The 3,037-nt window shown below is 41.6% G+C and overlaps 1 pseudogene; it reads right to left on the reverse strand.

Moving 5' to 3' along the window:
* Window positions 1-508: 508 nt before the first annotated feature.
* Window positions 509-1,950, reverse strand: LOC149194680 (protein SEEDLING PLASTID DEVELOPMENT 1 pseudogene; annotated as a pseudogene).
* Between the last annotated feature and the right edge of the window lie 1,087 nt (window positions 1,951-3,037).

Consider the following 3,037-nt stretch of genomic DNA (forward strand, 5'->3'; position numbering starts at 1 on the left):
AAACATAACAAGATACATATGAAACAGAAAGAAGAAACATATACTAAACTCATACCACATGAATCTCATGAATCAGAGCTGCATCATTTTATTAATTTCTTGGCCAAACTGTACAGTGAAGTCCTAAGTTTTTCTTCCCCACCTTTCCCAGAACTCAGACCCCTTTACAAATGATTTACAATACAATAAATAAACTCAGAGGTGGGAAAACAGATTGATGAAAATAGGGAGCTGTTTCAACTGAAAGTATGAAGATAGAAAAAGAGTCATTCATTTGTTCTAAAGACAGAAAAGCGTTCCACTTGAATTTCTCTGATGACCGATCAAAAGGCAAAAAATGTAGTGTGGATCCCATGAAATCATGACTGAGGGCAAAAATAGCAATCTGTTCCTATCTCTCTGCTGTAGTAGATATTCTTCGTTCTAATTTTGGCTTTTGGTCATTGAATTTTCACCTTCCCTTTTGTCGTTTGAATAAAAACCAATTTTTTATAATTAGCATCCATAATCTCATATGTATACAAACGAATGGGTGTATCGTCATCCCTTCTGAACTATTTAACATTGCTTCTAAATGTAGAAACATAATCATTATCATCATTATTTTCACTCTGGGCATCTGACTCATGGCTAACATCCTCCTTACGCTTCTCATTGGTGTTGCAAGAGGTGCTTTGAAGATTTGCATCTGTGGTAATACTAGAATTTTCAACTATAACCCCAGAACTACCCATCTTACGAACTTCAAACAAAGGAGATCGTCCTGCAAGAATAGCATCCACAGTTGCTTCTAAGCTATGATGAACTTGCCATTCAGTCAGTGATATCATCTCCACAGCACAAGTAAAAGTAGGTGGCCCTTTTCTCTCAAGTATTGTTTTTTGAACTCCCCTTCTAAACGCCTCATCATCCCCCAGTGTAACACTTTGGATGCCACCAACAAGCATCTCTAGAGAAGGATTTTTATTAGATTCTCAATTGTCATTCCATGAGCTGTTCCAACTCGCTGTATTCCACGTTGAGAAATCGTACTGGTAGCCAAGGCTTCAAGCTCTATTCCAATTTCATCAATTACAATCGTCTGAGGCATAGGGTTCTCAACTACTTCTATCATGACCTAATTACAGTGGTCTTCCCAACACCTGGGTGTCCTAATTAAAAGAGAACCCCCACTCTCAACTAGGTCACGAACCATATATGCACTTCCAAATATTGCCCGGCCAACTCGACATCTGAGGCCAATAATGCATCCCCTACGATTTCAAATAGCACTAATACGATGCAATGAATGATCAATGCCCACCCGATTATCATCTGCAAAGTCACCTACCTTACATATATAACTTTGAATCGCAACATGGTGCCTCGATCTTCATTCAAATAACCACAGTTTATTTCTTCACAAGCAATAACAAATTCCACTAACACTTATTTGGAGCAAATGAGTTGATTCGATTTGATTTTTATTGAAGCCGTGATGAATTTTTGCCTTGGAGGATCTGTGCGCCGCGCGCACACCCAGTGTGCCGCGCCTCGTGGATGCACCGTGCAAGTGGAGAAAAGAATTGTGGCAGGAGGCCCAGTGCGTCGCGCAGCCTATGTGCGTCGCGCTCTAACCCAATGCGCTGCACACACTGTCTTCACCACAGTTTCGACTTTCAAACTCAATTTCGCTCCTCCACGTTTCACTTTGGCTTCTTTGATGTATTTGGTATGTGGATGAGATGTTGAAACACAAAAAATATCTTTTATAGCCTAGACTTTGATTCTTTGATTTGCAAAACCCATTGTTTACGTTGCAGAACTTTGGCACTTTCACATTTTGAAATGTACTATGTTTTCTTGTTTCCTCTGACTTTAGGACTGATGATGAACTTACTTTGTCTGCTTGCAGGGATGATTGGCAGTGGACTTTGGCAAAGGATCAGGGTGGCGCCTGAAACATTTCATGACTAAAAACTTTGAAAAATTACATATTTAAAAACAAATTTGATGATTTCTTCTTCAAAACAGAGTTTTGAAGAAGAATCGTTCTCAAGCATTATTGACGATGGAATTTTGCAATGGAAACTGATTTGGAACCTCTCATGCGTCTGCTGGTATTATTTGGCATTTTGAAGACTAAATCGACAAAACCCTAGACCTAAAACTCTTTGCTAACTAAAAGACCATCCATAACTGTAAATGACTGTAAAACAGATACACACAAACACAAACCAGCAGATACATAATCATGAGGGACATGAGTAAAAAGACCCTTCCTACCGTCAGATGATGGCATGCCCCTAACGGAATGCAACTATGTGAATTGAGCGAGACACCTAAAAATGAAATGCAATAAGCGAAATTATCTCTGACGGAGGGATGACCAGACCGACTCTAACAGTATCAAAGAATGTTCTTGGCTAGGGTGGGGAATATCCACGGGTGATTCCACTACGATATCAAGGGGTTACATCTTTCTAGAGAGGTCATGGTAGAGACAGAGGTAGGGGTCAAGGTAGAGACGAAGGCCCAAACCCATTTTCAGACACCGAGGTGGAGAACCGTAGAGAAGGGATGGACAACCAGGAGGACAAAGAGCAGCCCAGGAAAACAAGTCAAAACCAAATTTTGGAGGAGTTGTTGAGGACTAATCATCAAATAATGAGGTAAGGGCATATCATGATGGACATGACGCATTAGGTGATGGGGTTGTAGTTGGGCAGTAGGCTCGAGGGAGAGCCTCAAGGTGATGGAGGCTCCAGAGCAGGAGGAGGTAGTCACACTTATCAGCTCCCACACACTCCCCAGCATGGACAGTCAGGTCATCCTACTCTACCTCACTTTGTGGAGGAGGCCGAGCCGGAGAGGGAGCCAGTCCCGATTGCCGATTTGATCCATTCGGTTGCATCAAGAATTGATGAGTATGAGGGTTTGGATGCCCGAATTAAGCAGGTGACATATTTTGGGGAATACATCCACCTCAAGGAGAGGTGCACTACAGGGGATAGAACTCACTACAGAGGGGGAACATCCAACCATGATGTGCAGAAGT

The sequence above is a fragment of the Pinus tabuliformis genome, chromosome 2_2 (assembly GCF_031772625.1).
Source record: "Pinus tabuliformis cultivar Carrire ecotype Pingquan chromosome 2_2, CPIR1, whole genome shotgun sequence".
In the NCBI taxonomy this organism is placed as follows: domain Eukaryota; kingdom Viridiplantae; phylum Streptophyta; class Pinopsida; order Pinales; family Pinaceae; genus Pinus; species Pinus tabuliformis.